The sequence below is a fragment of the Saccopteryx bilineata genome, chromosome 12, assembly GCF_036850765.1.
Source record: "Saccopteryx bilineata isolate mSacBil1 chromosome 12, mSacBil1_pri_phased_curated, whole genome shotgun sequence".
Taxonomy (NCBI): Eukaryota; Metazoa; Chordata; class Mammalia; order Chiroptera; family Emballonuridae; genus Saccopteryx; species Saccopteryx bilineata.
In genome coordinates, this window is record NC_089501.1 from 27,464,801 (window position 1) to 27,476,908 (window position 12,108).

A 12,108-nucleotide genomic window follows, 5' to 3' on the forward strand; every position below is an offset into this window, starting at 1 on the left:
TAGAAAGCAGACATTCAAAAATATTTTAATTCGTTGCTAGGCATAAAGGAAGTCACAGATCTTCTGGACTTATATCCTTGTTTCTCACCAAGGTCAGGATTGTAGGAGAAAGGTAGATACTTCTCATTCTCTCTGATTCTTACTTAGGCAAAAAAAAAAAAAAAATAGAAAACAAGCGAAAGCAAACATAGCAAAGAAAACAGACAAAAAAACGCACAGAATTAATATTTTAATGAACTGCCCCTTGATAGATGTGTATTTGTGATTCCAGTCTAAGTTTCTTATTCTTGTAAGGTGTTTTGCATACTCTGAGCTTGTGTCTTTCAAAGGCTGATAGTTGATACTGTGTAGATTGTATTTTGTGACTTTAAAGATATATATCATTCTGATTTTTCAAATTGTAATTATTCCTGAAAGACTTCACCTTTGTGTAATATGCACAATCAACTTCAAAATGTTTGGAAATAATTTTTGAGGTAAGAGACAACGTTCACCGGCCCAGTGGCAGTGTGCTGCCCCCCACAGAAAGGGACAGGAAAGGGACAGACCCAGGACTAACTCTTCCTTGCTCTCCTCTCCATGGGGTGCTGCTTTCTGAGGTCATTAACATATCAGAGAGATTTAAATATCCATGAGAAAAAAAATCTATTATTTATTCTCCTCCAAGGAAAATCATTTCAGGATAAAGCTACCAATGTTAAATAATATATTTCAGATTTGAATAAATGTTTACAATGCCTTTTTCCTTTTCTTTTCTTTTTTAAACGGAATATCAGACATTTTACCAGTTGCAGCTGGTGGAGCAGTGAGTGAGTGTGGGTCTGAACAAGTGTGGGGATGAGGTGACCCTGCACCTGAAGCACCCCATCTCTTCACAAGGATTACCTTAACCCTCCTTAACCCTCAGAGCAGCTCTGAGTGGTCAGAGCTAATCACATGGGACAAAGGAGGAGGTGGAAGCCCAGGGCCCTTCACTCATTCACCATCTTGTCCGGGACCCACACTTGAGCCATTCCGTGGAGCTGCACAAAGTCCATGGCTCCTCCACAGCCTCTGGGGACTGAAGAGGCACCTAAAGAGTGTGACACACTGGGACCCAAAACATTAGTGGGAGTAGGAATGAGCGTGTGGACCAATGAGCAAGGTTATGTGAGTCTCAGCATTGTTTAAAAATAACTAAAGTAGAACAGAGAAGAGACAGAGCTATACTGTGTCCATCTGGTGTAGTAAGCATAGGAATTATTTTAAGAAACTCTGTGTCATCCATTCACACAGATACAAAAGCATTCAAAGGCCTTTGTTAAGTTCTAAAAACCAAATGCCTTTCTCTCATTTTCCTAGCTTTGATAACAAATAATAAAATTCATAATGAAGAATATAACCTTTAAGAACTTATTTTTTTCAGTTTTTCAATTTCTACTTGGACCCTGAGTCATTTGAGAAAAAATGAATCAGGGTATATTCAGAACATGATGGAAAAAGTTAAAAAAATGAGGAACCTGTAATGTACTTTGTCCTAGGTCACCTAGAAAACAGAACAATGCACATCATGAGAGAGCTGTAGGTGCATTTTTCCAGTAAGTCATGATGTCTTCAGGCTACAATGCTATACAAGCAACAATTATGCTGCAATTGTTGCTATTGATGCAAGTACTTCAGTTACTGAAACCAAAATATATTTGAGGACTTGGCTGTTTGGTTCAGTGGTAGAGTGTTGGCCCAGCCTGTGGATGTCCAGGGTTCGATTCCTGGTCAGGGCACACAGGAGAAGCGACCATCTGCTTCTCCACCCTCCCCCTCCTTTTCTCTCTCTCTCTTCTCTCTCTCCCCCTCCTCAGCTATGGCTCAATTGATTTGAACATGTTGGCCCAGGGTGCTATGGAACCTCTGCCTCAGGTGCTAAAAACAGCTTGGTTGCCAAGCAATGGCTTTAGATGAGCAGAGCATACCCAGTAGGGGGTTTGCCAGGTGGATACTGGTTGGGGAAGATGCGAGAGTCTGTCTCTCTGTCTTCCTTCCTCTCACTTAAGATATGATATGTATATTTGAAATCTACCCATCATTAGTAAATCTTGGGTAAAATTCCTTCTTGAGAATATGTTACCAAAAACTATGTTCTGGATTTTACTGCCCTGGAAATGCAATCAGTAATCTCATTCAATGAATCTATTGAGAGGATCCATTTCCTAAGCAATGTGGTGACCCAAGGAAAGGGGTCCCTGGGCAGCTGTCTAGAAGAACTACTGATCTGCCCAGTGAATTCAAACTTTAAAAATGACTCACTAATCATCATCATCATAATTATAATGTATTTACACTAAGTTACCTGGTAGACTTTACTATTTGTTCTCTTATATAAGTGTATTCCATGGTGGTGGTGGTCAGCTTCAGTCAGTGTGCTGACAACAGAGATTCTAATTCTCAGGAATTTTAACACCGATCCAAAATTTCTGTATGGTGGGTGGGGTGAGGGAAGTGCAGCTGGTAAAGCAGACAGACTTGAAATGATAAAGGGAGAGGAAAGAGAAGTCGGTGAGGAGTCAGTGCATTAAAGGAGACAGGTTTTGGGCTGGAGTTCAGTAGAGGAGATAGGAATGGAGTTCAGATAGAGCAGACAACTGGGAGTTGGTAGTTTATGTGGACATAGGCTAGGGACAGAGAGCAAAGGGGCAATGGCAGCAGATGTGGAGTTAGTAGGGAATCCGAGCAGACAGAACACTAGATAGAGGAAAGATCCTATTGGGTTGAGAGAGACGAGGTGATTGACTTACAACAGGAGCAGAGCCAATAGGAAAGAAAGCTGGGTGCAGAGATAAAAGTCAAGGTATGGTTGGATAAAGGCCAAAAATAGGCAGATGGAGGACCAGGGTGAATATAAGCAAGGGGGAGGGCATAATGATATGTGTGGGTAGGGGGAAGGCTAAGAGTCACGGGCTGCAGGGAGGGATTCCGTATTACGCAACAACGTGGATGAGCCTTGAGGACATTATGCTAAGTGAAAAAAGCCAGTCATAGAAAGACAAATAAGGCATGTTTTTACTTACCGTGAGGCATCTTACATGGTCAAATTCACAGAATCAAAGACTGTGATGTTGGTTGTCAGGAGCTGGAGGGTGAGGGTGGGGCGTGGGGGTTACTAATCAGTGGGCATAAAGTTTCAGTTAATCACCACATACACTAAGTTGTAAAGATCAGCTGTACAACATTGTATCTGCGGCTAACAGTACTGTATTACACACTCACAAATTTGTTCAGAGGGTAAATCTGGTGAATGTTTTTCTGAGAATAAAATAAAAGTGAGGAAAAATAAGAAAGGAGAATGGGGAGGAGATGGACACAGAGGGAAAGCTGGAGAAGTGGGGAGGGAGTGGCAAAGGGGGTTAAACAGAGTCCAGTGTGAAGTCCCTTCTTTAGGAAAGCCTGGCCCCAGGAACAGAGGCAGTGAGGGATGACATCGGAGAGAGGCGGAAGCAGGGAGAAGGCAGAACACGGACAGAGGGGGCAGCGGAAATCAGGGCAGGAGCACTGGTGGTTTGAAGTTGTGCGAGGCAGATGGGATTACAGGCAGTGTGAAGGGAGAAGCAGCTGGCCCATCACCACCCCTCCAAACCCCTGCGCTAAGACATTCAACCCAACTTCAGCATGACCTCCAGCGCAGAAGGCTAGGTCCTAGGATGGCCCTAGCCCCCCACCACGTTAGAAAGCTCCGTGCTGCCAGGGTAATTTACTATTTTCTCTGGTCAACACCTGATGACAGGGCCCCTGACCTCTCCTTCTTAAAGCAAAATACTTTTTTTTCCTTTGAAAACCATCTCCCTTCAGTTTTGTTTTTTTTTTAACCCTGCAAAGCTGGTGATGATAAATGCAGCCTTTGGCCAGCTTTGCCTGTGTTGGAGGCACTGATGTATTTCCTTTTTTTAGTTATTTCAGGGAATTGAGCTCATTTAAATTTTATTATTTTTAAAAAGAAACCCACCCTCAAGCAGTGCTGTTTCATGTTGGTTGAATAATTCATGAACCGGCAGATGGAAGTGCACATATAGCTACAAACTGAGTGTCCCTTCGTATAAGCATCCTTCTGTGAAACGTTCCCTATTCGGTCCCATCACGGGTGAAGCACTCCATGGGAGGAATCGGCACGATCAGCTTCTCCACTAAAATACCACACTTACGCGGATTTATTAGGAACTTCCTCGCAAAGCACTTCGCTTCTGATAGCTTATAAAACAAGGACAGAGTCATTAGAACCCAGGCATTGTACTACAAAATAAACATCCTGTCAAAGAATTGTGCTTCTGAGTTTCTTTACTTAAAAAAGAATTTTTGAGAAAATTACACTTACTGCTTTACCCGTTTAAAAGCATCAATACTCTTAGCCCAGGCTCGGGCAGGGCCATGGTGGGGGCTTGTGGCTGGGGAATTCAGCATGTGCTCAGTCCCAGAGGCTTTATCTATTTTGCAGTGACCTTGTGAAAATTACTTTATGTGTCTGTGTTTCTGCTTGCTTTTAAGGTCAGGAGAATATTAGCCTCCTACTAGGGAAGTGTGGGGGTGACATAATTGCAAATGCGTTGCTAATACTATGTGGAGAGCCGCAGTGGAGCCTCAAATGACAACCCTACTTAGTCAGGGTGACTGGAAGGTGTGATGATGAATAGGCTGCTGTATTTCTTTTGTGTGTGTGTGTGTGTGAGACAGAGACAGAGAGAGTCAGAGAGAGGGACAGACAGACAGGAAGGGAGAGAGATGAGAAGCATCAATTCTTCATTATGACACCTTAGTTGTTCATTGGTTGCTTTCTCATATGTGCCTTGACTGGGGGGCTACAGCAGATGGAGTGACCTCTTGTTGGAGCCAGTGACCTTGGGCTCAAGCTGGTGAGCTTTGCTCAAACCAGATGAGCTCGCGCTCAGGCTGGCTACCTCGGGGGTCTCGAACCTGGGTCCTCCGCATCCCAGTCCGAGGCTCTATCCACTGTGCCACCACCTGGTCAGGTTGCCTGCTGTATTTTTATGTCTACAGTTCAGCTACGCTATAGCTGGGAAATTGTTTGAAGATTTGGTCATGGTCATAAGGGCATGAATAACTCGTTTTAGTCCTAAACAAATGAAACACTAACATTTGCATAATTGGGCATTTCAACAAGAATTTGGAAGAAATGTGTCTACTTCTAGTTTAGTCTAAGGTCCTAGAGCCCTAAGAAGTCATTCAGTGCATCATTCCCCCGCCCCAGTGGTCTAGGAACCACATCTCTGGAAAGGGCCATTTCCCCACGGGAAGACACTCACCACTGCCCATGGCTGTGTGAGGCAGCAATTCTTCCTGAGACTGATTTGAATTCCGACTCCCAATCACATCTGTATATCGGCTCTAGCTCTACTCTCTGAAGCAACAAAACCAGTCTATTCTTCCATGTGACAGACTGTCAAATTTTTGAAGTCAGAACTCTTATTTTTCTTGAGTTCTTATTTTCAGCTAAAATACTTGCCATTTGATTTGTTACGTGACATGGTACTGATAGTTACTCATCATCAAGGCCATCTTCTTGTAATCCAGTCTAGCTTGTTCTTGTTTCTCTTAAAATGTTGGGTCACTACTATAAGAAGTAATAATTTAAAGCACAATGGGTACCCTTGAATTTTCATCTAAGAGACGTTTATTGAGTTTGGCACTATGTATATAATAATGAACAAGAGATATGATTCTCATTTTTACTATGTTTGGAAATGGTAGTGGTGCAGAGAGGAGTTGCCCTTCACAAGAGAAATTTTTTTTTAAATTTTACTTTATTTATTCATTTTAGAGAGGATAGAGAGAGAGAGAGAGAGACAGAGAGAGGAGAGAGAGACGGGAGGAGGATCTGGAAGCATTAACTCCCATATGTGCCTTGACCAGGCAAGCCCAGGGTTTCGAACCAGCGACCTCAGCATTTCCAGGTCGACGCTTTATCCACTGCGCCACCACAGGTCAGGCCCAAGAGAAAGTTAATAAAATAATAAAAATAATTACAAAGTCAATAAAAATAATTCTAAGTCTAGATATGTGTTGTGGTAGAAGGTATGGTTGGTTGGTGCTCAGCATTATTCTTCTTTCCTTCCAGTTTGCCTTTCTTTTCTGCATAGCCTGGAAAGCCAACACAACCCTTTTCAGACTGCCTTTCAGATAGGATTCTGCATGAGAATTAGGTTGCACCAAATAAATACAACTCAGGTGAGTCCTTGTTGAAGAATTGTATAATAAACGTACTGAAAAGGCACTAAAATTTTTTTAGCAGTATTCTAACATTTATAGCTTTAATATTTTTACATATTTTATGAAGTTAATCTTCCCTTATTTCTTTTTATTGTTGAAAATTTTAAGCTACTTTTTGCTCAATTATTCTTCTAAATGAATTTTAGAATAATTTTATCACTTAGAAGATGCATTGCGTTGAGTTAAGCCTAAAAATTAATTCAAGAAGTGACTTAAATTTCTATCCTTGACATATTTTCTTCACCTATATTTATTTTCTCTCTCTCAATAAATTGAATAGGGCCCTGGCTGGTTTGCTCAGTGGATAGAGTGTCGGCCCCATGTAGGGACATTCCGGTTCGATCCCCCGTCAAGGCATACATGAGAAGCGACCGTCTGCTTTTCTTCCTCTCTTTCTCCCCCTTCTCTCTCTCCTTCCCTCTTGCAGCCAGTGGCTTGATCAGTTTGAGCGTCAGCCCGGGGCACTGAGTATAGCTTGGTTGATTTGAGCATCAGCCCCATAGAGGTTGCCAGGTAGATCCTGGTTGGGGCACATGCGGGAGTCTGTCTCTCTATCTCCCCTCTTCTCACTTAAAAAATAAAATTAAAAAAAATTAAAAGAATAATAAATTGAATCGTAAGCTAAATATACAAAATATTACTACTGGGAATTGTTGGGGTACTGTGAGAACTTGTAATACTGGAACCTCAGCCATACTCAGGATTACAAGCAAGTCTTTCCGAAATCAACGGCTCGTTTGAGTCTTATAAAATGAACAGGAGTTTACTGGGGAAAGAGAGATGTGAAGGAAGAAATCATGCAAGTGGACAAAATTAGCTGAGGAAAGTTTAAGGATCAAGAAGTACAAGAAAACAACATGCAATTTAGACCCTCTGCTCTGAAGCCCAAGAATGAGCTTAGGGAAGTTAGATGCCCCACACACTTTAAATCTGACTGCATTAATGTAAACCTCTAAACTCTAGCTAGGTCACCTAGTTGCAAGTGGCAGCTACCCAACTAAAACTAGTTTAAGAAAAGAAGTAAAAATGGAGCACAGGTACAAAGAATGAGAAGATTCAAGGAAGATTTTAGCTGTAAGTTTATCCAAGGGCTGAAAAACTTATTTCTTACTTGCAGCTTTCTTTAGGGAAACTCCTTCTATATGGTGGACAAGATGAACCCCAGCCAACACAGCTCACAACTTCAAAGCTTAGCACTATCCATGGAAAGAATATTGTGTTCTTCAAAGTGTACATATATCAACCCAGAGAAGATATCTATTAGCTTTGCCTACATCTTATGTTCAACCATAATTCAGTTGCGGTGGCCAAACTAATGGAGCACTCTCTTTGGTCAATCTGGATCAAGAGTTCTAAGAAAAACTAAAATTCTCGAAATTCACTCCAGACTTTCTAAATTAGATAATATTCAAAAAAAGTTCTAGAAGTTAATATTTCTTTTATAAGCTGCTAGAGTGGTTCTTATTGAAGAAGGTTCACAGATCACATTTTGATGAACCCTGCAGGCTGTAGATCTGGCTTGGACCAGATGCTGCCCAAGAAGACCTCAATGCTATACCCTGTCAGTCTTGATGAAGCTGGAAAAACAGTCAGGCTGTTGAGTATCTTTGAATGGACTTGGATGATGTCTGGTCTAAGTCACTTTCTTTTTTTTTTTTTTTTTTTTCTGAAGCTGGAAACGGGGAGGCAGTCACACAGACTCCCACATGCGCCCAACCAGGATCCACCCGGCATGCCCACCAGGGGGCGATGCTCTGCCCATCCGGGGCATAGCTCTGTTGCAACCAGAGCCACTCTAGCGCCTGGGGCAGAGGCCATGGAGCCATCCCCAGTGCCTGGGCCATCTTTTTGCTCCAATGGAGCCTTGGTTGCAGGAGGGGAAGAGAGAGACAGAGAGGACGGAGAGGGGGAGGGGTGGAGAAGCAGATGGGTGCTTCTCCTGTGTGCCCTGGTCAGGAATCAAACCTGGTACTCCTGAACGCCAGGCCGACGCTCTACCACTGAGCCAACTGGCCAGGGCTAAGTCACTTTCTTAAATTCATGACCAGGCAATTCACTGAACTTCCCTGACATTTACTTCTCTCCTCTTGGCACACAGGGAAAAGATTTACCTAGAGTGGTTGTGCAAGGTTAAATAGAACATTTGTGAGATCTGATTGCCCAGTAGCTCTCACCATTGCTCAGGCACCTCAACCTCATAACTAATGTCTAGGGCTAGGCCTTCCATTATGCAGGGTGAGGCTCCTGACTCCAGCATCATCTACCATTTGTTGCCCATGGCCTCAGTTATCCATGTTCAATTCTTCCGTATCCTCTCAGGCCCCTGACACTGTACGTCCAGGATGCTGAACTCTACCTGCCCACCTAGACCCTCACTGTCTCAATGCCTCACCTTTTACCCACCATGCCTTCTGAGGGCTCCGTCCTTCACACTCAGCCTGCTTAGGGGACCTCTTTGATTTCCACATTCCACACTTCTGAACCTAGTCTACAAGCCTGAAATATGTTTCCATGTAAAACTTAGTACAAGCAGCATGGTCTTAGGGTGAAAGCTAATCTGGGTTTTTAGAGAGTGCCAGATTGCAGGAGAAATAGCAATTCTTACTGTTTTTCAAGAGAAAACATCTTATATAAAGCAGTTGATAATAGATGGACTCATGAGATTCCACCTTACAGAGCCACACTTTGATAAAAATAGACGAAACTCACAAATGCCATATTACCCTCTCCATCTATTTGGTCCTTCATCATTTTTAATATCCTTTTTTTTTTCTCAGCTGCCATATTGAGAGAAAGAGAAAATCAGAGAGGATGTAGAAAATTGACCTATAATTTAAAAGAAAATGACTATTTATGAGAGCCATGATGGGTTGACACAGTACATATCAGAATTGGAAAAATGAATAAAATAGAGTCAGCGCTCTGTGACCTCAAGCCACCGAAAGTGCTTCACCGGGCAAATGGGCAGGCTCTCAGAATGCTACCAAATGTGTGCTGAAAATGGGGGGGGGTGTAATTGCTCTCGTGTGAGGATGCTGTAAATGCACAGATTTTTCTGCTTCTTTCTTGGATATTAGTTGCACTGTGCTGTATTTTGCATACTTTACCCTTCTGCATGCTATTGGGTTGGTGCCAGAAGTTGGTGCAGCTCTCACCCAACTCATCCAAGGCCCTTTATTCTATACTTTGTTTTTTATAGTTCACTGGCATTTTTATTCTACAGAAACCAAAGTGGCAAGATGCTATTTTGGTGTTATCTTGTATCATCCTATTTTTCCCTTCCTGTATTTGCTTTGTTGAAACACTTCATACATCTGGCCCTCTTAGCTTCCAAAAGGAAGAGACAGAATAAATTTGGAAATCCTGGCTTATATTTTCCAAGTCATAAGCCCTGGAGAAAGGAGAGAAATGTGTGGGCCCAGGGAAAGTGACCTTAATAAGCATGATGGGTAAAGGATTTCACAAGATGAGAAATGTTGCCTAGGGTCCAAAGCTGTGGAGAAAAAGATGGGAGAACTCGTGCTTTGCTTGCTGGTGGTGCCACCAGGAGGCAGCAAGACCTATGAGGACCCTGGGTCCCAAAAGTAGAAGGAACTGAGCCCACCGAGACCATGGAGACGACAACTTCCTAGGTTCTCTAACCAGGATCATATACCCAGTGTGTCCAGTTTCCTAGTAGATAACATGAATGTGAAGCTTGGAGTGGTCTGACAGGGGAACTGGTGGAGCTGGTGCAAACCCTAGCATGCACCCTGCCCGAAGGCCATCTATGTCGACATTTAAAACTACTGTGATGGCAAAAGAAGCCGATCTGTTGAACTTGACAAGTGTTGGGCCATGGTCCAAAGAACACATTGAGTGGGACAATGATGATCTCCGTAGGAACTACTGTTGGGCTGATTAATAAGGTCCAGGGTGCATCCAGTACCTTGGAGCCACCTAAGTCCCCAAACATTGCTGTTAACTCAGAGATAAATAGGAAGGGTAAAACCTTGAAATGACCCACATTAACTACTCATAGAAATTTCAGGATAAAAATTAAAATAGAGATTAAGCTGAGTTCTTGAAATTTTCATGTATATCTGCCTTTGTGAGCTGATGATATTCTTACCATCAGAAAGGTGTTTGGGATAGTTTTGACTTCACCAGTGTGAATCTCGGTGTTACTAATAACCAGCTGTGTGATCTCAGGAAAATCACCCAGCATTTCAAGTCTCGGTTTCTATATCCATTCAAGAGGAACAATAGTAACATCCCCTCAGAAGGATATGACTGTATTAAATGAGAAAATATAGTTCAAGGACCTGGAACAACGCTTGATTCCTAATAAGTAAGCAGTCAAATTATAATTTTTGGCATCAATCATCCTAACACCTTGTGCTCATTTCTTCACTGATGAAAAGATAGCTGGTCAGCTGGTGAACTTTCATTGTGTCTATATTGAAGATGTGAATGCGTTGATTATCTTGTCCCTTAAGATGTGTTTCCCTTTCAATCACATATAAAGACTTACTTAAATATGTAGACCAGAACCAGAAAAAAATTTTTTTTAAGAAACTTTATTTTCCATCAACCTTATAATCCATTTGCTATTTAGAAGTTTGTGGAAGAACAACTAAGACCATTTATGGTTGTTCCTAACATTCAGTGGCCAGAGCAGCGGGGGCTGCAGGCGTTTTCAGTGGTAGGCTGGGTGCTCCAGCCTTCAGTGAGACACTGCCGAAGAGGCACGGAGGGCCCCCGCATGCCTTCCGACGAGGCTGTGATCTCAGGTTGAGTAGCGGAAAAATTGAAGGGAGTGGTAGAGCAGTCCCTTGACCCTGACATTCTTCTTTGGTCACAGCCTTTTCAGCAGTGGCCTACTCTTCATTGCAGTTTCTTCAGGATGTCTGTAGAAGTGAAGATCAGGCATGACCTGCATGGGTTCTCATGGGAGACGGTGCCATGTGCACCTGGAACATCCCAGGCCAGCGTCTACCACATCGGGTGGACTGAGCAAGCTCCCTTGTTGTTGTGCAAGATGACAACATCCGCGCAGTGCAGAGGAAACTCTGATATGCAGAGTGACGGTGGTCAGCCCAGGGTCAGTAACATCCAGAAGCCTTGGTTCCTGGGAGGCTGTCTGGATCTAGTGAGTGAAGTTTCCAGGATGTAAGCAGTCAGCGGTAGGAGTGACTCCAATGCCAGTAGCTGACTCCACCACAACCCGCTGGCCAGTGCTCTTTACATCAGCCTGGATTTTAACGGGCAATAATGGCAGGAGCTACCTGCAGAAGTTTCTCCCAGGTGCTCTTTGGATTTATAATGTAGACGCCATCATTTTTCCTTTTGTAGACGTACTATTCCACTTGGAAGAAAAAGTTGGTGCCACTTAAGTGAGTTCTTGCTGCAAGGAATCCGAGGCCATGCTCCTCCTTTTTCTGTGAGACACTGAGGACTCTGGACACTGAAAGGTGCCCGGTACGTTGCAATGGGAATCTGGAACAACACCCTGTGAACCTCTCTCTGGTGGGTAGCTTGCAAAGGCCAGAAATAGCAATTGAAACTTAGTGAAGATGCTTCTATGAGCACCTCAGTCTCTGTGGTCCACACGTGTGGGCTTTAGGGACTCTAATTTGGTTCAAAGCCAAAAGGTTGAATACTCAGAGAGGTGGCAGAATACGTGTCCCTTATGTATACTAAAATCTTTACATAGCCTTTCCCTTGGTTGGACTTCTTAGTTGTTGTAACTCCTACTCTTGAAATTTTGTGTTTTATTTCTATTCAAAACCTTCTCATGGGTACAGAAAATCACACAACTCACAGATCTTCAGCTGGACATTCTGCCCGCTAATTGTGACTTTCCCCAACTCTTTC

The 12,108-nt window shown here is 43.0% G+C and overlaps 1 long non-coding RNA gene across 1 annotated transcript in view; it reads left to right on the plus strand.

Annotated features, from left to right (window-relative positions):
• The window catches only part of LOC136316427 (uncharacterized), a 70,521-nt gene extending 58,904 nt beyond the window's left edge, over positions 1 to 11,617 (plus strand). The window contains exon 3 of the long non-coding RNA XR_010727707.1: positions 11,587 to 11,617. This is a non-coding gene — a long non-coding RNA (uncharacterized lncRNA). The remainder of the gene's footprint in view (positions 1 to 11,586) is intronic.
• Positions 11,618 to 12,108: the final 491 nt, after the last annotated feature.